Source organism: Manis javanica, chromosome 15, assembly GCF_040802235.1.
Source record: "Manis javanica isolate MJ-LG chromosome 15, MJ_LKY, whole genome shotgun sequence".
Classification (NCBI taxonomy): domain Eukaryota; kingdom Metazoa; phylum Chordata; class Mammalia; order Pholidota; family Manidae; genus Manis; species Manis javanica.
In genome coordinates, this window is record NC_133170.1 from 27,563,311 (window position 1) to 27,589,326 (window position 26,016).

At 39.2% G+C, this 26,016-nt stretch overlaps 1 long non-coding RNA gene across 2 annotated transcripts; it reads right to left on the reverse strand.

Moving 5' to 3' along the window:
- Positions 1–415: 415 nt before the first annotated feature.
- On the reverse strand, positions 416–22,388 carry LOC108400814 (uncharacterized). 2 transcript variants are annotated; one of them, XR_012125592.1, is made up of 5 exons: positions 22,079–22,388; positions 9,860–9,879; positions 9,312–9,824; positions 8,183–8,349; positions 416–3,496 (listed from the first exon to the last, which is right to left on the reverse strand). It is a non-coding gene; the product is annotated as an uncharacterized lncRNA (long non-coding RNA). The 2 variants fall into 2 exon arrangements; XR_012125591.1 differs by lacking the exon at positions 416–3,496 and having other exon boundaries at positions 3,503–8,349.
- Between the last annotated feature and the right edge of the window lie 3,628 nt (positions 22,389–26,016).

Below are 26,016 nucleotides of genomic sequence, written 5' to 3' on the forward strand. Positions count from 1 at the left end.
CCAGTCTTTTTCCCACTCCTGTTTTCCCCTTGCTGCCTTATGTCAGGTAGGAACATCCAGTGAGATCATAGGCTTCCTTGTCTTCTTCCTGATCTTAATGGGAAAGCTTTCAAATTTTCATTGTTACGATTTTTACTGAAGGCTTTGGGTCAGTGCATTTTATTCAATTAAAATTTCTCCCCACTATTTTTACTTTGCTAAATGGATAACTAATTTTATCAAAACACTTCTCGGCATCTAATGAGATTCTCTTTTAGTCTGTTTGTATTATTATATTAATTTATTTAACTGTCAACTAACCTTTCATTGCTGAAATAAACCCATCTTGATCATGATGAATATATTGCAGGAATCTGTTTACTCAGATTCTATTTAGGACTTTTGCACCTATGTTCCTAATATTGGCCCATTATTTTCCTTTCTCATTGTGTCTTTATTTGAGACTTCTTTAATAAAGTTTATATTAAAGAACATGTTGGAAAATACTTTCTCTTCTATGGGAAAATTTGTCTAAGCTTGGAAGTACTTCTTCCTTGCATGTTTGGTAAAATTTGCTGGGCTTAGGTTTTCTTTTTTTAAAGAGTTTTGGTTAGCACCTCAGTTTCCTTGATGGTTACAGATAGACTCAGTGAATGTTCTTTTTCTTTTGTCAATTTTGCTGTTACGTTTTTCTAAGAATTTACTTATTTCACCTGAGTTTTAAAATATATTGGCTTAAACTTGTCACACTATACTTACTAAATGTTTGTTTACATGTGCAGCATCTGTAGTGATGACTGCTTTATCTTTTCTGGTATTAGTGTGACTTTGATCTGCAGTCTTCCCCATTTTCACAAGAAGTTTGTCAATTCTGACTTCAAAACGCCAACTTTTACTTTTGTTCCTCTCTGTTTCATCAATCCTGGTATTATTTTCTTTCTTCTACTTTGCTGTATTCTTTTTCTAACTTCTAGAGAAGTTAGATGCTTAGTTCATTTAATTTTCCAGCCTCCTATCTTTTCTTAGATATTGATTTAAGCCTATAACTCTCCCTTTTACTTACTACTCCTTACCAACATCTCACAGGTTTCAGAACATAGAATATTCGCTCTCATTTAAAGTATTTCCTAATTTCCATTTTTACTTCTTTCTAGTTAAAGTTGTATTTAGAATGAATTTTTAATTTTACAAAATTGAGGGATTTTTCTAGTTATCTTTTTAAAAGTAATTTATAACTTTATTTTATGGTCAGAGAACCTGTTTTCTATCCTCTTACATTTGTTAAAACTTGTTTTATGGCCACAGTTTTATAGTCAATTTTGTGAAATTTATCAAGTTCTTGAAAAAATTTTGATTCTGCAGTTTGGGAGTACAGAAGTTCAATATATGCCCATTAGGTCAATTTTTAGATTGCATTGCTCAAATATTCTATGTTGTTTTTCAACTACTTCATTAGTTAGTAGAGTCCTGATTTATGTCTGATTTCTCTTGGCCCCTGTTAGTCTCAAAAGTGTGTCTTAAGGTGATAAATAATAGGATGTAACAATGTTAAAGTTTAGAGCCACTCTTGTGAAAGTCCAAAATGAGGGTATAATTTCTACTAAGTCAACATTCAACATTCTACTGGAGATTATATCTAATTATATAAGACTCTCATTCCTGCCCAGCCACAAAAAGAAAGAAAAAGAATAAAAGCTATGACAACTGGAAAAGAAGAGGTAATAATTTTTGTATTTTTTCATAAAATATCTATATGAAAACCTTTGAATCAATGGTCAAGCTAGCAAACTAATAGGAAATAAGTATAAGGTTTGGAAAGAGATATAAGATCAATGAATAATAAAAATTAATAGAAAGTGTCCATTTACAAAGCACTCAAATATTATAAAATTCCTATGACTATATCTAAAGAAACATACATTATCATTATGGGTAAAATCCTGAAACTTTAACATGTAAGATTTGCATAAATGGAGGAATATACCAATTAATTTATGGGCATGCCCAATATGGGAGCTATGTCCACCCACAAATTTATTTTAACTTCATGCAATTTCAATTCAGATCAACAGGATTTTTATGGAACATGACAGATTTATTCTAAAATGAATACTGACGTTTAGCTCTACTCATTCTAAGTATGAATAAAGACATGGGGACTTGCCTTACCAAGTATCAATACTAAGTGTAAAGCTACAATAATTAAAACTATAGTTTTGGCACAGAAATGGGCAAATTAGTAGATTTAAATGGAGAGTCTAGAAAGAGATCCATGCTTATATTTGAACTTGGCATATAAGAGTGGAATTTTCCAACTTGGTGGGGAAAATGGTGGTAGACAATTAGATTTATACCAAAAATCCTAACAACCATACAGATCCCTACCTCCCAACAACAACACAATTCCAAATGGGTGAAACAAATAAAGATGAAAAACAAAGAAAACAATGAAAATGAATCTTTGTGACATCATGGAAGAGTGGATTACTTAAACAGAAAGGGAACAAATCACAATGGAAAAGATGAATAAATGATTATGATTTTTCAAAATAATTAAGACACCATAAATTATTTGCTGTAATACAACAGATAATTAGTATCCCAAATATTTATAAAATTCTATAAATCAGAAAAAAAATTTAACTGAAAAAATGAGTGAAGTATATAACCAGTAATTTACAAAACTAAAACCCACAAAAGGCCATTAAATCTATGAAAAAGGACATTGCCAGGAAACAGGCAACATAGTAGTATAAAAGGAGATAAATATTTTGACATTCAAATCACCAACAACTAAAAATTTGATATCAAGGACATCTGGGGATGTGGAGAAAGAAACTCTCCTTCTCTGCTAGTGAGTGTGTTAATTAGGAAAATCACTAGGTAAAGCAACTTGACATTGCATAACAATATACAGAATGTAATTTGTATTATTTCTACCCTACCTAAAAATACAGTGGTATAATTTCTATACCACATAAAAATAATGCTTAGGAAGATCTACACTAGGTAAATTATCACATATAATTACAAGGACACGTATAAAAGGTTTTTAATGCAGCATTGTTTATGGTAAAACACTGGAACTAATCCAAATACTCCCCAATAGAGAAATGCATCAATAAACTATATTCTTATGACAGACTACATATGTAGGTATATATAGGTATATATTAATATATCTTGAATCTATTAGTGCTGAATTTAAAAACTGCACAAGTGTTAGCATATTTGGTATAAAATCATTTATATAAAATCAAAATAGATGCACAAAACAATACTCTGTATTAGTATATAATGCACATGCACACACAAAAACATCCACAGAAAATGCACTAAATCCATGACGCTAGGGAGGAGAAAGAAATTAGGATTTGGGGTTTGAATCTGAAAGGGACTTCTTCACTTGAAGTATTTATTTCTTCTATTTAAAAGTACTTGCTGCAGGGACAAGACCCTTTAGGATGTCGATTCTCACTAGTTCTATTAAGCATTACACTGGAGCTTCTAGTCAGGGCTGTTAGGTAACAAAAAGAAAGAAAAGGCATCCAAATTAGGAAGGATAAAACTATATTGATAAATGAAATGATTCTATATGGAGAAAATCTTAAGGAACCATGAAAAATCTACTAGACCTAATAAACAAGTTCAGATACAAAACCATTATTCAAATATCAATTCCTTTCTAGTATGGAGGTTCCTCAAAATGCTCAAAATAGACATACCATTTGACCCAGGAATTCCACTTTCAGGAATTTACCCTAAAATTCAGCAGCCCAGTTTGAAAAAGACAGATGCACCCCTATGTTTCTCGCAGCACTATTTACAATACCCAATAAATGGAAGCAACCTAAGTGTCCATTAGTAGATGAATGGATAAAGAAGATGTGGTACATGTACACAATGGAATATTATTCAGCCATAAGAAGAAAACAAATCCTACCATTTGCAACAACATGGATGGAGCCAGAGGGTATTATGCTCAGTGAAATAAGCCAAGTGGAGAAAGACAAATACCAAATGATTTCACTCATATGTGGAGTATAAGAACAAAGAAAAATTGAAGGAACAAAACAGCAGCAGAATCACAGAACCCAAGAATGGACTAACAGTTACCAAAGGGAAGTGGACTGGGGAGAATGGGAGGGAAAGGAGGGATTAGGGCGGGGAAGAAGAAAGGGGGTATTATGATAAGCATGTATAATGTGGCGGGGGGTACATGGAAGGCTGTGCAACACAGAGAAGACAAGTAGTGATTCTACAACATTACTATGCTGATGGACAATGACTGTAATGGGGTTTGTGGGGGGGACTTGGTGCAGGGGGGATCCTAGTAAACATAATGTTCTTCATGTACTTGTAGATTAATAACAACAAAAAAAAGTAATTGCTTTCTATACACAATGAAAATTCTGCAAAGTTAAATCCATTCACAATAGCATCAAAAAGAATGTTTAGGAATAAACAAAAAAGTACAACACTTCTACTGTAGAAATTATAAAATTGTTAAAGAAGAGCTAAATAAATGGAAAAGCATTACATATTCATGGATCAGAAGACTTAATATTGTTAAGATGGTAATACTCACCAAATTGATATGTGGATTCAGTGTAATCTCTATTTTTCCTGACTCCCCACCCCTAACCCCTAGAAATTAAAAGCTAATCTTAAAATTGATATGTAAACATAAAGGACCCAGAATAACTATGAAACTCTTGAAAAAGAATTTTAAAAAGTGGATGACTCACACTTCTCTATTTCAAAACTTTAATATACAAAGCTATAATAAGACACTGGTATAAGGTTAACTATGTAGTTGAATGGAATAGAATTGAAAGTCTGAAATAAACCCTTATATTTGTGGTCAATTGATTTTAACAAAGGTTTCAAGACAACAGTGAAAGAATAGTCCTTTCAACGAATATTGCTGAAAATGCGTATCTACCTACAGAAGAATGAATTTGGATCTCTACCTCATGCCATTCACAAAAATGAAGCCAAATTATAGACCCAAATGTAAGCTAAAACTAGAAAACTCTTAGAAGAAAACACAGGAATGTATCTGCATGACCTTGAACTAGGCAATCATATTCAACACTTTAAGGACTTATAACCAGGACATATAAAGACTTCTTGCAACTCAAAAAGACAAATAACTCAAAAAATGAGCAAAGTACTGGAATAGAAATTTCTTCAAAAAATATGTATGTCCAATAAACATAGGGAAAAATGCTCAGCATCATTAGTCATTAAAGAAATGCAAATCAAAACCATAAGACTTCATGCTGATAGAAGTGCTAAAAAAAAAAAGACAAAAAGACAAGTGTTTGTGAGGACATTGAGAAATTGGAACCCTCATATATATTTGCTGGTGGAAATTTAAAATTTTGCAGGCACTTTGGGATAATGCGTAACAGTTTCTCAAAACATTAAACATAGGGTTGCTATATAATACAATTCCACTCCTAGGTATCTATACAGGAAAACTAAATGTCCACTTAGAGATTTGTACATGAATGTTCATAACAGCATCATTCATAATAGCCAAAAGATTAAAACAACCCAAATATCAGCTGATGAGTGCATAAATAAAATGTGATCTATTCATAAAAATGAAAAATTATTCAACCACAAAGAGAAACAAAATGCTGATATATGCTACAATATGGATGAACTCCACAACATGCTGAGTGAAATAAACTGTACACAAAAGACTGTATATCATATGATCCCTTTTATATGAACTGTCCAGAATAGGCTAATCAAGACAAAGTAGATTAATGGTTATCTGGAGCTGAGGATGGAAATGGGCTGTGACTGCAAATGGCATGAGGTTTCTTTTTAGAATGATGAAAATGTTCTAGAATTAGGTAATGGGGATGGTTGCACAACTCTGTAAATATACCAAAAATTACTGAATTGTACACTTAAGGTTGGTCATATTTTTGTTATGTAAGTTACGTTTCAATAAAGCTATTTTTAAAAACCATTTGAAGCAAACATGGCAATATAAAATGTTAATTCTGGACTGGTTGGAATGCAGGTTTTTGCTACATATTCTATTTTCTCTCTTTTTAATGTATATGAAGAACAAAAAAATTAAGACAGCATAAATTCCTGGGCCCCAATTTCAAATGAGACATGCATAAATTTATAGTCTTTTTATTATACTCTTACCTCTAGATACTGACAGTTGCCCCCAGCCACAAAAGAAATGACTGGATCCTTCTCAGAGCACTCTCACTGAGCCTACCAGTCTTACATTGGAAACGCAACTCCATAATGCTTGACTCTTAGACATACACCAAGAATAACTAGACATATGAGGAAAACATTTAACATAAAAGAAACCAAAATATCCTGCAAGGGTGGATTCAGGGGAAACAGACACAACATGGAGCACAAATGAATGTTTAAAAAAAAATCCCTAAAATTTATACTTCTAGAGAGAGAAAGGAAAAGCTGTAGCCATGGAAAAAACATCAGAAATCTATAATAAAAGGAATATCCAGAGAACAAAAGAATTTCTGGAAATTAACTGCTAGAAAGCTTGGAAAATATTTTAAAAAAAGATGGAAAATAGAGCAGATAACAAAATTAGATGATCAGTCCAAGAAGTTTAATATCTAAATGTATTTCCACAGAGCAAGAACTGAAAATAGTGGAAAGGAATATACAAAGAAATTATTTAAGAAAATTTCTCAGCAATGAAGAACATGAATTTCTACATCAGAATTTCTAGGACAATTGTTGACAAATAAGACCAATTATCTTGATTAAATCTGAAAAAATAAGAGCAAAAGAAAATCCTCAAGGTATACAGAGAGTAAAAGTGGTTTGCACAAAAAGGATCAGAAAACAAATTGGTTTTGGATTTCTAGATGCTAGAATTCAGTGAAACAATGTCATCAGAATCCCAAAAGAAAAGTGTAAAATTACAACAAAGACACTTCAGACATGCAAACTTTGCTAGACAGTGGTTATATTTGTGACCAGCCAATTTTGAATTCCCTTTTTACATTGGGAAATTCCCACATTATGACCCTTGCCTTGACAAGGTTGAAGCCAGAACTCAACTGTCCAGCATCTATTGCAGCAAATATGTAGGCAGATGACCTGGGCTCCTCCAGTCAGACACTTTTATGGAGACCTCAATTGGAGGGAATGTGAGGGAATCGATTTTGTACAGGATCTGTTCCTGGAGAGGGTGGTGAGAGATTGGGTTTTCAGAGGCAATAGTGGCATAAATTCTAGTTGGTAGTGTCCCTTCTTCAAGGTCTTTGGTGCCTTTGACCACAGGAGGTATAGGAACACCTTAATATAGATTGTTGGATAATTTGGATATTGTTTCTGGATGCAGTCTCCAAACCCTATTCTCCTGTCCTCTTGGAGATTCTGTGAGCTACTTCATAATCTCTAATGAAGCTTCCAAAGATGCTTCTGGTGGATTTGCTCACTGACACAAGGGCATAAACTAGGAAAGAAGAGGGATGGGTGGAATCACAGGGTCTAACATAGTATTGAGGGAAAGAGAATCCCCAGGATTATGGGTAACAAACCCCAGGACGCAGGCTCCACAACAGTCAAAGACTAGCCAACCCAGGTTTAAGAAAGCATATGGAAAGCTCCAGGCAGAATATTTTTAAAAGAGAAATCTGATTTAGTACCTGGTGTGGTTTATGTAGTTAGAAGAGGTGTACACTAGTGGAAATGAATTTGGGAATGAGTTAATGTGTACTAAGCCAAGCAAATGATATAATAAGAAAAGTATTAACTATAGGATAGATAAAATTTTGTACATGGAAAGCAGAGTAATCATAGCACACTACATGACTCAGCTGAGACTAACTTTACATGGTAAAAATTCAGATGTGATTTAACCAAAAAGTTTTTGTATCTATATGACAGGCTGGGGCAGGGGAAGTCTCTGTGTTAGGATGAAACATAAGAGAACTTAACCCATGCCTTTTGTGGTATGAGTGTCCACAATCTCTAAAACTGAAAAGTCTACAAATACTAGAAAAACAAAAGAAACAGCTAAAATATGTAAGAGTCATTTAGGAATGGGAATGAGGGAGACAGTGTATTGGTCAGGATTCTTTAGTTGCATACTATAGAATTCACTAAGGCAAAGAAGTGGCTTTTTTTTTAAGCATTAAAGTAATTTACAGAATCTCCTGGAGAATTCAAGAACGAGGCTTACGTGCTGCTGAAGCAATGTCTTCAAAATGTATTGACAATTCAAAGAAACATGTTAGATGTTGCCTCAAAACTCAATAGCGTGGCTGTGTCTTGGTGACAAGGGGCTCCAGAAGGCTTCTGGCTCCTGCTTCTCTCTGCTCCAGGTACCACTGTGACTTCTAAGAGTCCCTGTAACAGAGGAAAGCAAATACAGATGACTAACGAGGTTCATATTACCATGCTCAACTGATACTTTACATCACAACGAAGTCATAATGTGATATTTAAGTTGCTAATTGAAAGGACATGTCCTTCTGGCAAGTAAAAATAAAGGTCAAATTCCAATCTTTGTCATGATTTAATCTGTGCTCTTCCAACTCTGTCACAATTTAGTCTGCGCTGTTCATGCCTGACACTTCCTGCCATGAGTCTTTATATCTACATTCCTAGATGTTCCTAAATAGGAAATCTACACCAAATATTGGACTTTGAGATACAAAGTATACAGAAAAAGTCACTTTCATCTGAACTTTTCCATTTAGCTTATGAAGAAGGGAATGTTGAAGCTTGTGAGGCAGAAACATGAAAATATCATGAAGAGAAAAGCAAGCACATCTTGTGGAAGGAATTTATTACTTTAGATAAGTGCCCATTAGAGGTGAAAGGAATATTCTGGAGAGCTCCCACCTCAGCAATTTATATTAAGCAGAAAATAAATGGCCCAAGCAAATAGTACTCATGGAATGTGGAAGACAGAATCCTCACCAAGGTCTAGGATTGGTGGGACCTATATCAGGAAGGCAGTGGTTATAACTTAGAAAAGAGAAGTGAGGGAGAGAGAGCATTGAATCAAGACAATGGCTAGGAGTATTTCCAGCCAAGGATTTGTGGAAGGAGCTGCTGAGAGATACATTTGGGAAAACAAAGAGAAAAAGGTGGTGACACAATATTTACTCTGCTCCCTCCAAACTCCACTGAAGTGACAGTACTAGGATTTTTGTTTTAAGAAATAAGTCACAAAGAGAGCATATGGTACAGGAAATAAGATAGTAGTAAATTTTGAAAACAGATGAACAAATAGAAACTGATTTATCAAACCCAGAAAGTTGAATCTTAAATTGGGAGTGAGAAAAGCTAAGAAGGAACACAACTGTGTCCACAGACTCCAAAAGGCTTAGGATTCATGGCACTGGCTTCCTCTGGATGTGGACGGAGGCTAAGGAAGATTTGTTGAAAGTCCAAGAAGCAGTTGGAGCCTCAGACTCCCTCGCATTCTCTCGTAGCAGGATAAACTGCTCCTCTCTCATCTTGGTGGAAAACCAAGTTTCATTTCCTAGAGCAAGTGGAGAAGGTAGTCTCCGAACTGAGAATTTCCAGGAACCACAGGCAGTGTAGTTGTCATCGGGAAAACAAATTGATTTGGTGAGTTTCACAAGTCGGATATTGGAAATTTCAGGATCTTTTTCCATGTGGTGGGGAAGCAGGCCTGTCCCTTCCAGGAAGAAGATTGGAAGATCCTTCACTGTTCCATATGACCAGCTCTTAGAGGTGCCAGTGTCAGCGTTTCACCCAGGACACAGCCCAGCCAGACCACCATTCAGGGAAGCATCATCACCAAACCTATCCAAACACCCAGTTTTGAATCAGCTTCTTTTTGTGCTATACTCATATATGATCCAACTACTAAGGATCATCAGACATTTGAGGAAAGCCTTACATCTGAAAGACAGAAAACAAAATGAAAAAAAAAATGTAAAAAGAAATTTCAAAGAAACAGACTATACAGGGGGAGAAAAACACTTCAAAGCCATTGACATTTTAGTATTTTCAGAGAGACTGAAGAAGTGCACCTGTGAAACAAGAACAGGACACTAAGACTGGGAGGAAAAAAGGGGCTGGGAAGGTACATATACACACAAAAAGCTAAGGGATCAGAAATGACCTGTTGGAAATTAAAATTTTGATAGGGGAAATGAAAAAGACACAATTGAAGAAGCTTGGGGAGGTAAAGATGAGGGGGTTTTTCAAAAGAGAGAGTGTAGTGGTAAAAGGATAGAAAAGTGGGAGAAGAAAAGATACAAAAATTAAGGTCCAATCCATGAGGTCCAATATCCAAATAACAGGAGTAAATGTGCATAGGAAAAATGTAGAGGAAGTCATCAAAGAAGTAACTTAAAAAATGTCTTAAAACCAAAGCACCTGAATTTTGAGATTGAAAAAATTTAAGAACACTGGGACAGTGAAAAGCTTCTATAAACAGAGAAAACACACAGCAAACAGGTCATATATAGAGGCCTGTGGGCCAGTTTCATCTTCCTTATTCCTCACACCATACACACAAGACAATAAAATGAATTAATAAAATAAACCAGTTAGAATGAAAGGTATAATTAAAATCAGAATTAAAGGTAAAATTAATGTATAAAAAGGAAAAAACCATGAGGTAATACTTATCTGCCTCTGGACAGGGAAGTAATTTACTGAATATAAAAGACATGAAAGACATTACAAAGGAAAAGATAAACAGCACCATAAGACGTTGAAATGTATGTCAAAAACATTTTAAATGAAATAGAATTAAAGTTATAAACTAAATGGCAAACTGGGAAAAACTATGAGCATATATAATGAAGGGCTTATTTTAATATGTATTCATATGAGCAATATTTAAATAGTTAATTATGTAAAATAATATGTGAAATATGCATAAGTAATATGTTAAATGTTAGTATAAGTAGATGAGGAAAAAAAAACACTAGAAGAACCCTCTTAGAGAAAAATGGGTGAAAGATAGGAACCAATACATACAATGAAATACAATGGCTGATAATCGTGAAAGAAAAAATAGCATCCTTCATGGTAATCCAAGAAAGGTAAATTAAAACTAGAGCTACACTTTTTCACTTACCAAATTAGCAAAGCCTTTTCTTTTCCCCCTAAGTGAAGTTACTCAGTGGTGAGAACATGAAATGACATATTCTTTCTGAAAAGTTTTGGCAATATGTGTTAGGATCTTAAAAATATTTAAATACTAAAATACAGTAATTCCATTCCTAATAACTAGTCTAAAGAATTTCATTCATTCAACCAATATTTTACTGTATATACTGTTCTAGGTACTGAAATATAGGATAAATATAAGTGATTGGTAATAGTCGTGGAAAAGTAAAAAAAAAAAAAAACTGTCCAATAAGAGGGGGAAATTGAGCCATTTGCCTTAATAAAATAGAATTTATTCAGCCACCAAATATTATGGCTATAAATTATTTTTAATCACTGGTTAAGTAGATTTTTCTAACTTGAGAAGAAAGTTTTTGTTGAACACAATTTAGATACTGTCAGCAGAAACAGTGGCCAATGCCTGAGGCATTTTGTGAAACAATCCCCATTTGAGATAATAGAATTGAAATATGTACACAGCATGAAAGACGAAAAGGCTGAAATTGGTGTGCAATTTGGACACTGGCTGAAGTGAAAGGGACTTTTAAATTTATTCACTTCACTCCTCATCTTCTCTAGCTGAAAACACCCCCCACACACACACATATACATACATCCACACACACACACACACATACACACAAGAAAAGGTCAGAGGAATTATTTTTAAAAGACACAGAGGAAAGACTTTGTAATTTCCAGAGAACCATTAGGTTTAAGAGACCAGGTATTATTTTTTAATCATTCTTATAAGACAATACCTTTCCGCCATGGTAAGAACTGTCAGGTTTCCTTAGATAAAGAATTTCCGTGTTACTGTGGATACTATGGATAAGGATATAATGTGTATCTGAAGTGAAAGTGTATTTATTGATTCTCAAACAGTACCTGTAGCCCAGCTTGAAAGAAGCAAGCAGGCAGTCTCATGGTTACAGCAAGCAGCTGAGATCACAGAGAAGTGACACATTAGGCTGTAATACTGAAGGATTACTATCTTTGTACCTGCAAATTCAGAGCAGTTTTGTTTTGAGGGCAGTTATATTCTATATATAATATATACTTATATATATTATATATATTTATTACATAAAAGATTACCCTTTGTTGCTCAATAGCTGAAGACTAATACACACACACATATAATAGATATGATAGCCCTGCCCCATCCTTCCTAGAATCCTTAGAAATGCACAAAGGAAATAATTTAGTTTATAAAACAGATACAAAAAAACCCAAAAAAACAAAAAACAGATACAAAGTAACAACTCAAAGATTACTTCAACTGTATATTTGGTATTTCAATAAGAAATGAGGTCTTGTGTAATATTCATAGTCAGCATTTATTATGTCTTAAGGGAAAGGCCCTTAGTATGGTATTTAAGTTTTTGATATTTAGCTCTCCTAAATTGTTCATTCTTCCCATTTCTTTAGAGCAAGTTTTCTAATAGAATGGAAATTTTGATTATATATTCCCAAGAAATACATAAAAGAATTTATAAAATATTACAGAAGAATTTTAAGATTATAAAATTAGGGTGAGTAGGGAGCCTATGACATGATACTATCACAAGGCGATACTGGCGCAAAGCAGCCAAGGTCTGGCTTGGGTGGTGACAGCTAAGTAGGAGAGGAAAGCAAACTGGGTCCTTGGGGTCTTATACAGGGAAGGTAAGGAGCACAGAAGCCTCCTGTGCTGTGTAAGTGTTCTTGGGGTTTCCCAGTAGACAATCATGGTATCCCCTGACAGCCACTGCCTATATAGGCTGGGCAGGGAGATATAATGGTTGATGAAGGTGAGTAGGATAACTGTTTTACTATTTGTAGAAATAAAGACATCTAAAGGAGGAAATTAGTTTCAGAAGAAAGATGATCAATTTGTACTAAACAAGTTAATTTCAGGGGTTAGTGGACCTGCCTAAGATAAAAAAGGAAAGCAGGGGACGGAGCCAGGATGGCAGCGTGAGTAGAGCAGTGGAAATCTCCTCCCAAAAACACATAGAGCTATGAAAATATAACAAAGAAAACTTCCTAAAATAGAGACCAGAGGACACAGGACAACATCCAGACCACATCCACACCTGCAAGAACCCAGCGCCTTGCAAAGGGGGTAAGATACAAGCCCTGGCCCGGCGGGCCCCGAGCACCCCTCCCCCCGGCTCCCAGCGGGTGGATGGAGCAGTTTTTTTTTTTGGTGAGTGCTTTTTGGAAGCCTTAAAGGGACAGGGACCCCGGTGCTAGGGAGGCAGAGCAGCAGGACCGGTGAGTGGGTGCCTGGGACCAGTGCCTGAGGACAAAGAATATCGCACGTTTTTCCCTATGGGACCGGTGGGCGGGTGCCTGAGACCGGCAGTAGGGAGGAAATCGCTCGTTTTTCCCCTTTTTTTTTCTGTTTGGCGAGTGCTTTTTGGAAGCCTTAAATGGACAGGGACCCCGGTGCTAGGGAGGCAGAGCAGCAGGACCGGTGAGCGGGTGCCTGGGAACGGCGCCTGAGGACAAAGAATATCACGCGTTTTCCCTGCGGGACCAGTGGGCGGGTGCCTGAGACCGGCACCTGAGGACGGAGGAAATCGTGCGTTTTTCCCCTTTTTTTTCCTCTTTTTCGCGAGTGCTTTTTGGAAGCCTTAATGGGACAGGGACCCCGGTGCTAGGGAGGCAGGGCAGCAGGACCAGTGAGCGGGTGCCTGGGAACGGCGCCTGAGGAAAAAAAAAAATGGCGTGTTTTTTCATTTTTTGTGGGGTTTTTTTGCTGTTTCCTCTCTCATTGTTGCTGTTGTTGTTTTGGTTTGGAGAGTGTTTTTTGGAAGTCATAAAGGGGCAGGACAGGACACTTAGACCAGAGGCAGGGAATCTGGGGATCTCTGGGCACTCTAACCCACTGGGCAACAGGGAGCACAGAGGCCACTTACGGATATAAATAGCCTTCCGGCCGCTCCCCCTCCAATGGGGCTCCACCACTTTGGAGGAGCAGCCCCAGCCAGGCAACGCCCAAAGCAACAGCGGAAATAAACTCCATAGCAAACGGGCAGGTAGCAGAAGCCCTGTCTGCACACAGCTGACAAGCATAAGCCACTAGAGGTCGCTATTCTCCCAGGAGAGGAAGGCCACAAAACAAGAAGGGAAGCTCTTCCAGCGGTCACTCGTACCAGCTCTGCAAACTATCTCTATCACCATGAAAAGGCAAAACAACAGGCAGACAAAGATCACAGAGACAACACCTGAGAAGGAGACAGACCAAACCAGTCCTCCTGAAAAAGAATTCAAAATAAAAATCATGAACATGCTGACAGAGATGCAGAGAAAAATGCAAGAGCAATGGGATGAGATGCAGAGAAAAATGCAAGAGCAGTGGGATGAAGTCCGGAGGGAGATCACAGATGTCAGGAAGGAGATCACAGAAGTGAAACAATCCCTGGAAGGATTTATAAGCAGAATGGATAAGATGCAAGAGGCCATTGAAGGAATAGAAGCCAGAGAACAGGAACATATAGAAGCTGACATAGAGAGAGATAAAAGGATCTCCAGGAATGAAGCAACACTAAGAGAACTATGTGAACAAGCCAAAAGGAATAATATTCGTATTATAGGGGTACCAGAAGAAGAAGAAAGAGGAAAAGGGATAGAAAGTCTCTTTGAAGAAATAATTGCTGAAAACTTCCCCAAACTGGGGGAGGAAATAATCGAACAGACCATGGAATTACACAGAAAGGATCCAAGGAGGACAACACCAAGACACATAGTAATTAAAATGGCAAGGATCAAGGACAAGAAAACAGTTTTAAAGGCAGCTAGAGAGAAAAAGGTCACCTATAAAGGAAAACCCATCAGGCTAACATCAGACTTCTCGACAGAAACCCTACAGGCCAGAAGAGAATGGCATGATATACTTAATGCAATGAAACAGAAGGGCCTTGAACCAAGGATACTGTATCCAGCACGACTATCATTTAAATATGATGGCGGGATTAAACAATTTCCAGACAAGCAAAAGCTGAGGGATGTTGCTTCCCACAAACCACCCCTACAGGGCATCCTACAGGGACTGCTCTAGATGGGAGCACTCCTAAAAAGAGCACAGAACAAAACACACAACATATGAAGAATGGAGGAGGAGGAATAAGAGGGGAGAGAAGAAAAGAATCTCCAGACAGTGTATATAACAGCTCAATAAGCGAGCTAAGTTAGGCAATAAGATACTAAAGAAGCTAACCTTGAACCTTTGGTAACCACGAATGGAAAGCCTGCAATGGCAATAAGTACATATCTCTCAATAGTCACCCTAAATGTAAATGGACTTAATGCACCAATCAAAAGACACACAGTAATAGAATGGATGAAAAAGCAAGACCCATCTATATGCTGCTTACAAGAAACTCACCTTAAACCCAAAGACAAGCACAGACTAAAAGCCATGGGATGGAAAAACATATTTCAGGAAATAACAGTGAGAAGAAAGCAGGGGTTGTAGTACTAATATCAGACAAAATAGACTTCAAAACAAAGAAAGTAACAAGAGATAAAGAAGGATACTACATAATGATAAAGGGCTCAGTCCAACAAGAGGATATAACCATTCTAAATATATATGCACCCAATACAGGAGCACCAGCATATGTGAAGCAAATACTAACAGAACTAAAGAGGGAAATAGACTGCAATGCATTCATTGTAGGAGACTTCAACACACCACTCACCCCAAAGGATAGATCCACCGGGCAGAAAATAAGTAAGGACACACAGGCACTGAACAACACCCTAGAACAGATGGACCTAATAGACATCTATAGAACTCTACATCCAAAAGCAACAGGATATACATTCTTCTCAAGTGCACATGGAACATTCTCCAGAATAGACCACATACTAGCTCACAAAAAGAGCCTCAGTAAATTCCAAAATATTGAAATTCCACCAACCAATTTTTCAGACCACAAAGGTATAAAAGTAGAAATAAATTCTACAAAGAAAACAAAAAGGCTCACAAACACATGGAGGCTTAACAACATGCTACTAAATAATCAATGGATCAATGAACAAATCAAAATAGAGATCAAGGAATATATAGAAACAAATGACAACAACAACACTAAGCCCCAACTTCTGTGGGACGCAGCGAAAGCAGTCTTAAGAGGAAAGTATATAGCAATCCGGGCACACTTGAAGAAGGAAGAACAACCCCAAATGAATAGTCTAACATCACAATTATCGAAACTGGAAAAAGAAGAACAAATGAGGCCTAAAGTCAGCAGAAGGAGGGACATAATAAAGATCAGAGAAGAAATAAACAAAATTGAGAAGAATAAAACAATAGCAAAAATCAACGAAACCAAGAGCTGGTTCTTTGAGAAAATAAACAAAATAGATAAGCCTCTAGCCAAACTTATTAAGAGAAAAAGAGAATCAACACAAATCAACATAATCAGAAATGAGAATGGAAAAATCACGACAGACCCCACAGAAATACAAAGAATTATTAAAGACTACTATGAAAACCTATATGCCAACAAGCTGGAAAACTTAGAAGAAATGGACAACTTCCTAGAAAAATACAACCTCCCAAGACTGACCAAGGAAGAAACACAAAAGTTAAACAAACCAATTATGAGCAAAGAAATTGAAACGGTAATCAAAAAACTACGCAAGAACAAAACCCCGGGGCCGGATGGATTTACCTCAGAATTTTATCAGACACACAGAGAAGACATAATACCCATTCTCCTTAAAGTGTTCCAAAAAATAGAAAAAGACTGAATACTCCCAAACTCATTCTATGAAGCCAACATCACCCTAATACCAAAACCAGGCAAACACCCCACCAAAAAAGAAAATTACAGACCAATATCCCTGATGAATGTCGATGCAAAAATACTCAATAAAATATTAGCAAACAGAATTCAACAGTGTATCAAAAGGATCATACACCACGACCAAGTGGGATTCATCCCAGGGATGCAAGGATGGTACAACATTCAAAAATCCATCAACATCATCCACCACATCAACAAAAAGAAAGACAAAAACCACATGATCATCTCCATAGATGCTGAAAAAGCATTTGACAAAATTCAACATCCATTCATGATAAAAACTCTCAGCAAAATGGGAATAGAGGGCAAGTACCTCAACATAATAAAGGTCATATATGATAAACCCACAGCCAGCATTATACTGAACAGTGAGAAGCTGAAAGCATTTCCTCTGAGATCGGGAATCAGACAGGGATGCCCACTCTCCCCACTATTATTTAACATAGTACTGGAGGTCCTAGCCACGGCAATCAGACAAAACAAAGAAATACATGGAATCCAGATTGGTAAAGAAGAAGTTAAACTGTCACTATTTGCAGATGATATGATACTCTACATAAAAAACCCTAAAGACTCCACTCCAAAACTACTACAACTGATATCGGAATACAGCAAAGTTGCAGGATACAAAATTAGCAGACAGAAGTCTGTAGCTTTCCTATACACTAACAATGAATCAATAGAAAGAAAAATCAGGAAAACAATTCCATTCACCATTGCATCAAAAAGAATAAAATACCTAGGAATAAACCTAACCAAAGAAGTGAAAGACTTATACTCTGAAAACTACAAGTTACTCTTAGGAGAGATTAAAGGGGACACTAATAAATGGAAACTCATCCCATGCTCATGGCTAGGAAGAATTAATATCATCAAAATGGCCATCCTGCCCAAAGCAATATACAGATTTGATGCAATCCCTCTCAAATTACCAGCAACATTCTTCAATGAATTGGAACAAATAATTCAAAAATTCATATGGAAACACCAAAGACCCCGAATAGCCAAAGCAATCCTGAAAAAGAAGAATAAAGTAGGGGTGATCTCACTCCCCAACTTCAAGCTCTACTACAAAGCCATAGTAATCAAGACAATTTGGTACTGGCACAAGAACAGAGCCACAGACCAGTGGAACAGATTAGAGACTCCACACATTAACCCAAACAAATATGGTCAATTAATATTTGATAAAGGAGCCATGGACATACAATGGCCAAATGACAGTCTCTTCAACAGATGGTGCTGGCAAAACTGGACAGCTACATGTAGGAGAATGAAACTGGACCATTGTCTAACCCCATATACAAAGGTAAACTCAAAATGGATCAAAGACCTGAATGTAAGTCATGAAACCATTAAACTCTTGGAAAAAAACATAGGCAAAAACCTCTTAGACATAAACATGAGTGACCTCTTCTTGAACATATCTCCCCGGGCAAGGAAAACAACAGCAAAAATGAGCAGGTGGGACTACATTAAGCTGAAAAGTTTCTGTACAGCGAAAGACACCATCAATAGAAAAAAAAGGAACCCTACAGTATGGGAGAATATATTTGAAAATGACAGATCCGATAAAGGCCTGACGTCCAGAATATATAAAGAGCTCACATGCCTCAACAAACAAAAAACAAATAACCAAATTAAAAAATGGGCAGAGGAACTGAACAGACAGTTCTCTAAAAAAGAAATACAGATGGCCAACAGACACATGAAAAGATGCTCCACATCGCTAATTATCAGAGAAATGCAAATTAAAACTACAATGAGGTATCACCTCACACCAGTAAGGATAGCTGCCATCCAAAAGACAAACAACAACAAATATTGGCGAGGCTGTGGAGAAAGGGGAACCCTCCTACACTGCTGGTGGGAATGTAAATTAGTTCAACCATTGTGGAAAGCAGTTTGGAGGTTCATCAAAATGCTCAAAACAGATCTACCATTTGACCCAGGAATTCCACTCCTAGGAATTTACCCTAAGAACGCAGCAATCAAGTTTGAGAAAGATAGATGCACCCCTATGTTTATCGCAGCACTATTTACAATAGCCAAGAATTGGAAGCAACCTAAATGTCCATTAGTAGATGAATGGATAAAGAAGATGTGGTACATATACACAATGGAATACTACTCAGCCATAAGAAGTGGAAAAATCCAACCATTTGCAGCAACATGGATGGAGCTGGAGAGTATTATGCTCAGTGAAATAAGACAAGCGGAGAAAGAGAAATACCAAATGATTTCACTCATCTGAGGAGTATAAGAACAAAGGAAAAACTGAAGGAACAAAACAGCAGTGGAATTACAGAACCCAAAAATGGACTAACAGGTACCAAAGGGAAAGGAACTGGGGAGGATGTGTGGGCAGGGAAGGATAAGGGGGGTATTAAGATTAGCATGCATGGGGGGGGAGAAAGGGGAGGGTGGGCTGCACAACACAAAGAGGACTAGTAGGGATTCTACAACATTTTGCTAAGCTGATGGACAGTAACCGTAGTGTGGTTGTTAGGGGGGACCTGATATAGGGGAGAGCATAGTAAACATAGTACTCTTCATGTAAGTGTAGATTAAAGATTAAAAAAAAAAAAGAAAGAAAGAAAGAAAGAAAAGGGGGATTACTCCTTGACAGGATAAAACTATTGGTAAATCAAAGATCAACACATGCTTTAAATATCCTTAATCTTGGTCACTTAAAGGGTGTCAGATAATCAGCTATGGAGGTACTCTTTTTTGATAATATTCCTTTCTCTTAATAAAAAAAAAAAAAGCAGTGCCTGTGTGCTGACCTCCAATGAGTTCTGCACAGTGGTATAGAGGGCATGTCAAAGTGTTGGCAAAGGGTCTGTTTGTTTCTATGCAGAAGATCAAGGCCTAGCTTGGCTACCCAGAAAATGAACTAAGATACAATATGAGGAGGAGCTTCCGGCATCAGCACTCTCTGGAGGACTCGTGCCAGGGGATGATCATCAAAAAGCCTCCACAGGGATCCGGGTGATGCTGCAGTCGTGGCTGCGTCCACCCCACCGTTTCCTGGACTTGCCATTGGAATGAGAAGGAAGATGTCTAGGCTGGCATGTGCATACAGTGAGACAACGAATTTGACCGGATCTGTACTGTTGGAACTCAACCAGGAGTTGGGAGGGGTGCAAGGTATAGCACTCCTAAATCTTATGACTATAGACTATCTACGGTTAAAAGGACATATGGGAGGTGAATAGATCCCAGAAATGGGCTGCTTTAATTTGTCTGATTTCTCTCAGACTGTTCAAGTATAGTTGGACAATATCCATCATATCACAGACAAATTTTCACAAATGCCTAGGGTGCCTAAATGGTTTTCTTGGCTTCACTGGAGATGGCTGGTAATTACAGATTTGCTTTGTTTATGTCACCATATTCCTATTATGTTAATATGTGTGTACAAATTAGTAGTTTAAAACCTATACATACTTAGGGTACTCTACAAGAAGATATGTCAAAGAAATAATCAATCCTCCCATGTTTTCTTCCATATGCTACCTCTATAGCTTTTCTTCTTCCTTCCTAATTACAACCCTTAAATAGAATTCGTGCCTCATATCAAATTTACCGAGTATCATAATTCCTCCAGGTGGCAAAGATACCTCGAGACAAGTGCTGGGCATAGAAGCCACAGGGCATAAATCTGCAAAGAAGTAAAAAGCTAACCTTTTCAAACAATATGGCTTCTCTCTCACTTACCAACTTTACATTTCCCTGTATGGCCCCGGAAGATGACTGGTTAGCCAGAGACGGGTAAGATTCCTCAAGGGAGGAACAACCTAAGACAGGCACAGTTGCAGGGGGGCCATCAGGTGAGAAATCGGGGAACAAGAGTGGTGAAGCTTAGAACCTCACCACCCCCTGTGTTGAGAGAAAGCTTCTGCATCCATGGATATTTTATTGCCCTTGTCTAGCTTGGATTAGCACATAGTCTACAGGCACACACTTGATCATCTACAATTGCTCTTTTACAACACTAAACTATGTTTTCTACCTTTATCTTGCATCTACCTACCACTTCAGCAGTTTATTAAAAATTAAAATAATAATAAAGGGAGAAATGTGGGATCCACATATAAATCAAGTATAAAGATCAAATGAATATTCATATTTGACCTGATTGTTTATAGTTCATAATGCGTGATCAAAACTGAAAGTTTCTGTGATGAATGCCCTTGTACTGTTCACCATGTAAGAACTTATTCACTATGTAAGAATTCGTTCACCATGTAAGAACTTGTTCGTTATGCTTCAGAAGATTGGAGACTGAAGAGAACTATGCTTGAGATGGATTAATGACTGTGCATTGAGCATTGATCCCCCTATACAGAATTTTATTGTTGTTAACAACCATTTGATCAATAAATAGGAGAGATGCCCTCTCAAAAAAAAATAAATTAATAGTAATAATAATAATAATAATAATAAAGGGAGAAATGTGGGATCCACATATAAATCAAGAATAAAAATCAAATGAATATTCATATTTGACCTGATTGTTTATAGTTCATAATGCATGATCCAAAAGTTTCTGTGATGAATGCCCTTGTACTGTTCACCATGTAAGGACTTATTCACTATGTAAGATTTCGTTCACCATGTAAGAACTTGTTCGTTATGCTTCAGAAGATTGGAGACTGACGAGAACTAGGCTTGAGATGGGTTAATGATTGTGCATTGAGCTCTGACCCCCCTATACAGAATTTTATTGTTGTTAACAACCATTTGATCAATAAATATGAGAGATACCCTCTAAAAAATATATATATATATATATCTGTAAACATTTTAACACAATGTCTGTCATATAGAAGATACTTAATAAAAGCAATAATATAATTTTAAAAAAATTTAATCAAGCCATGTACAGACTACTCAATTTTGTCTTTCCACTGGGGGTTCTCTATGTCCAGGCCAGGGACACCCACGCCCCCACCCTAAACATTCCTAAGTCCCAAGATCACGTGTGTCCGCTACAGGACTGTCCCCATGTTTCCCTCCCTCTGAAGCTCTGCAGGGATTTCTCCCACAAAACCATCCTCAGTCCCTAATGAACATGACAGCACTGTGGGAGTCTGACCCACTGAGCCCCCTTCCCTACAGAACCTGCCAGAAAACAGAAAAACTTTCACCTGCTGTGAAAGTCTCTTTACCTGAAGGCGTAGAGAGTCAGTCATGGGGGATGGCACAGAAGGGAAGGCTCTGGTCTGCGGCTGAAGGTCAAAGGCCTGGAGAAGCGGCGGCCCAGCCTCCTCCTCTGCATTCGGGGCACAAAGGGGGTGTGCTCCTCACGGGGACCCTGCCGCACACTGTCCCGTCCTGGAGCCAAGGCCCTGCAGGCGCCTCCCCACTGGGTCCTTCTGAAATGAAGAGAAAGCCCTGAAGGAAGGCGCCATGCACTCTACCCACCTCACAAAGACTGGGTTTTTGCTCCCCGTCCTGGCCACGGGGGAACCCGCAGGACTCCAGACATCACTGGTTGTCCATGGGCGCCCCCTGCCGGCAGACAAGGTCAGCGCAGGATTATAGGAGGAAAAAACAGAACCACCTCTTCTAAAACATCCTTTCTGCAACTAGCAAAACTTGCAGTCAACACACAAAGTGTGAGTTCTACAAACCCTCAGCAACATCCAGGCAAGAAGTTTTTTAGAATCCAAAAACAGTGTATGTAATGAAAATACCGATGCCTAAAAATGATGACAGTGCTGATCAAATGTCATTACTACCACCACTGCTACTAATGAAAAAAAAAACAAAATTAGCAGCATGGGAGGTTAGAGTACATCCTCCCATATTCAGTCAGCACCTGTGCCGTGAGTACTCAGCTGCACCAGGGCAGGAAGACCCAACAAGGCTCCTGCCTGCAGGAGCTCCCGGGGGGAGTCATGGGGGAAGATGGACAAAAGCCACAAAAACACCACCATGTGGATGAGAAGAGCAAGTGCTCTGTAGGGGAACAGGAGAGCACCACGTCCCGAGCTCCACTAGGTGGAGCTTAGCAGGCTAAGCTGAGGTGCCATTCTGATTTTAGCAGTGGGACAAGCAGCAGCCCTGCACAAATCCCAGTGAGTTAGCCTGGCAGGAGGCACAACCTGCAGACGCGTGGAGACAGAGGCAGTTTTGCCAGAGTGGAGGTGACAAGGAGGGGGCTGGCAGGGGAGCAGGGCCGGGAGGGGTGGGCCGGGGCCTGGCGTGGGACCACAGCATGAGTGACCGACGGCTGCTGCTGTGGGACTTTTCCCCAAACTCAGTGGCTCAACCAACATTTGCCCTCCCAGTTTGAGTGGACCAGGAATCTGGCAGCTCTCAGCCGGGAGCTTCCGCCAGACTCTCGGGAGCTGGGGCTGCAGGCCAAACCCAGACAGGACCTGGTTCCCTCAGCACCCGAGCTCATGCGGGGGTGTAAGCAGGGATGAGTCTGGAACGGGGGGCCTGTGTTCTTGTGTCTGTTCGGCTCCCTCAGTGCTTGGCCACAAGGGCCTGTATATCAGTTCTTAACATGGAGGCTTGGTCCCATGAGAGGGAAGGACAGAGAACACGGGTCAGGGTGAGCAGGTAGGACAGCACTCACATTTTATGACCAGATCTTTCAAGTGGCGCACGGTCACATGTATTGCAAGGCCCAAAGCTAAAACAAAAGTTCACGCCAGCTCCAGTCCAGGGACAGAGCAGGCTCACGCCACAGCTCTCACCACTGCAGCTCACGTGCCAAAACATGTAACCCACCAGCCCCGCTTCAGAGCCAGGGCCCCTCCCAGTCACCTCTCCTGTGACACACGAGGCTCAGAACAGGCACCTACACAACAGGCCCCTGCAGCAGCTGTGGACCCAGACCCAGAGCAGGCTCAGTATACAGCTTCCACGCAGGCTCCAGGGCCAGAACCCCCACCCACAGCAGCTCAGCAGCAGCCCAGGCCCTGGGGCAGCCAGGGGTGCAGGCGCAGCACCAGGGCAGCCCCTTCCCGCCCTGTGCACGCAGCCTCCTCCTCCGTGTTCTCATCGGACAGACACCACAGGCTTACTCCATTTCGTCTTACAATGTGCACCTCACATGACATTTAACTCTTGGATTCTGGTACACTGTCCCTTTCAGCAGCAGGAAGTACAGGCACAGTGTTGCCCCACCAACAGCACTAGCCAGTTCCAGAGCATCTTCATCAGGGGAAAATCCTGTCCTTATGAATCAGGAACTCCTCGCTCCCCGCCATTGTCCCTGGCAACCACCAATCGTCCTCCTGTCTCCAATGATTTCGCTCTTCTAGATTGTTCGGAAAAGTGGAATCATACAGTATGTGGCCTTTGGTGTCTGGCCATAAAAGCTATGGGGAGAGTAAGTTAAACATTCTTTCATTTTTAATACAAATTAACAGAGTTCACTAAGAAAGATCCCTGATGGATCAAAGAGGATGGACAGAAAATGAAGCCCCAATATTAAATTAAGATTTCATTAACTTGGAGTAAGGACCGCTTTTCTATGTATCAAACGGGAGTCAGAAAACGAAAGGAAAATGTCAGGGTTAGTGAAACACATTTAAAGGCTTTTATTTTCCTGCATATACAATGTTTAAATTTTCCTCATGTACATATTAAAATTAAAATCAGAAATGTGTCCACTGATTTCTAATGTTATGCTTAGTAAGGCATATTGTTTTTTTATCTTTATAGCAGTTAATGTTAATTTAGTGAAATGATTTAAATAAGAATAAGAAAAGATACATTCTTTCTACCAAAATCCTACCAGCAAATAACAAATGATATTGATCATTCTAGGCGTTTGCCTTTAAGTGCACTCATGCCTGATGAGTGTGTGGCCTGATGAGTGAGTGAGTGAGTGAGTGAGTGAGTGAGTGAGTGTGTGTGTGTGTGTGATGGGGGGGTGAGGGAATGTGCTCTTGCACCCTGAGGCCCCACAGGTGGCACATGCAGTCAGTCTTGTTCCACTCGCTCCTTCCCAGGGGACACATCCATTTACCCAGCAGTCCCGGCTGTCAACTCTTGAGCCATTTCCAATGTTTCACTCATATTACAGGGAGGGTACATCTGTGTCCATCCACCTCTGTACTTTTCACTCTGGTCACTATGAGGGGAACACCAGGAACACAACTTATACACATTTTTTAAGGTGTCGGCTCAGTTTCAAATATCTAGGGTGTCCACTAAGTCTCAACCTTGTTTGGGAAACGGCCCACAGCCACACTGCCACTGAGATCCGAGGAGGGGAGGTGGCCATGCCAGGAGTGAGGTCATCAGGGCACCTGGAGGGACCTGTGGAGCAGGAAAGAACCTGCCCAGTCCCCTCCTGCAGGACCTCTCAGAGAGTACCCTGCTCCATGTCTTGGAAAACACCTCACCCAGGCCCCTTCCCATGACACAGCCCAGTCATTCCCTGGCCGTGGCCCAGGCCACCCCAGGCCCTTCTGCTCATACCTCAGCTTCTAAGCACAGCAGCCAGGTCCTGCTTCCAGGCCAGTAGAGGGTGCAGGCCAGACCCCTGCTTGCTCCCCAGCACCTGGCTTAGGCCCCTTCTCTCAGGAAGGAACCTGGAAGGGCAGGTCAATAATTATACATATGGCCTTGAATGCGTTCATCCAGGTGATGGCTCTGAGCTGCAATGACAAGGACCCCTTGAGCTTGAGGGAGCACAAGAGCCCTTAACAAAGCACATCAGGAGCTCATGGAACCTGTGGGATGAACAGAGCATCAGCCAGAGGCTCGGCACCGGGCACAGCCCCTAAAGAGTCTGCAGCTCTTCCAGCAGTGACCCCTCTGCTGCATTTGTCAGCCTACAATCACAGGGAACGCAAAAATAAAAAAGGAACATATGCTGGAGAGAACAAACAACTTGCAAGCCAACAGTGTCTACAAAGAGTAATTGTCAACTAGCCTCTGAGAATAGCCTGCCAAGTGTTTCTATGCAATTTCAGATGGGTTTTGCTTGAAACGTGGTTTGGACTACTCTGAACAGAGAAGTTCATTAAGGCAATAAACCCAGACAGGGAAGCAAATAACCACAAATGGTGTATCTTCTACACATTAGGCCAAGGTATAGGGGCTTTATTTACTACATCATTTCATCTCAACATGATTAATT